This window comes from Arvicola amphibius, chromosome 17 (genome assembly GCF_903992535.2).
Source record: "Arvicola amphibius chromosome 17, mArvAmp1.2, whole genome shotgun sequence".
NCBI classification, from domain to species: Eukaryota; Metazoa; Chordata; class Mammalia; order Rodentia; family Cricetidae; genus Arvicola; species Arvicola amphibius.
The window spans coordinates 12,650,512-12,651,427 of NC_052063.2; the positions used below are offsets into that span (position 1 = coordinate 12,650,512).

The 916-nt window shown below is 36.5% G+C and overlaps 1 non-coding gene across 1 annotated transcript in view; it reads right to left on the reverse strand.

Moving 5' to 3' along the window:
* Positions 1 to 898: 898 nt before the first annotated feature.
* LOC119803744 overlaps positions 899 to 916 on the reverse strand; it is a 107-nt gene continuing 89 nt past the window's right edge. The window contains exon 1 of the small nuclear RNA XR_005283706.1: positions 899 to 916. This exon is cut by the window's right edge and continues 89 nt beyond it. This is a non-coding gene — a small nuclear RNA (U6 spliceosomal RNA).

The window sequence follows — 916 nt, forward strand, 5'->3', positions numbered from 1 at the left end:
CAGAATGTCACACTCTGGGAAACTCACACCGTAATTATACTAGTTACTTGGGTTGGCACAATTATCACTTTTCCTTTATGAGTCTATTGATGAATTACGAAATGTTTAAGGGAAAGCAAAGAAAATTTAAAAAGAATTTTATGCATACACTGACATAAACACATCAATATAGATACATTAGGAGTGGCTGTCTGCTAGGTCTGCACTCTAACTTTAAACCCCATGCCTTTACGAGGGCTTGCCATATCTGATCAGGGGAGTGGGGTGACATGGTAATGAGTATGACTAGTATTCAAATTATCCATGTTGGTGCCTATACAGTACAGTTTTAATATTAGGTGGAATCCTGCAAAAGAATTGGGAGGTCATTTCAATATTTACAAGGGACGAATCAGCAGAACAAGATTACATGAGATAGGCTGTGTACAGTAGCTGCAGCTTATAAAACACACCAGCAAATTTGTACCTGGTGAGTATAAAGAGAACCAGGGATTCAGGACTTTACAACCAAGCGCGTACACATGGTATCAACAAATTAGAGGACAAAAGAATTCACATTTTCTACATTAAAAAATTACAGATCTCACAAATGTCTTTGAAGACACAGAAAATTCAAAGTTCTTTGAAGGGTGTGAAAGAAGAAATCTGAAATGTAACTCTGAATGCAAAAAGTTTTACTTCACAAGACCAATTTTCTTGGCTTCTGTTTCATATATCAATAATCTCCACATTTTGACTATAAAAACTTCTGCTTCTTCGTCTAGTACCATGGCAACATCATCTAAAATGCTCTGAGGTGAACTATGGGCCATAACCTTAGAACAAACAAAATCAACCAATGTAGCTTCTTCTTCGCCTATGTATTCTATGATTTTCTTATTGATCCATGGCCGGATTCAAAAATATGGAACGCTTC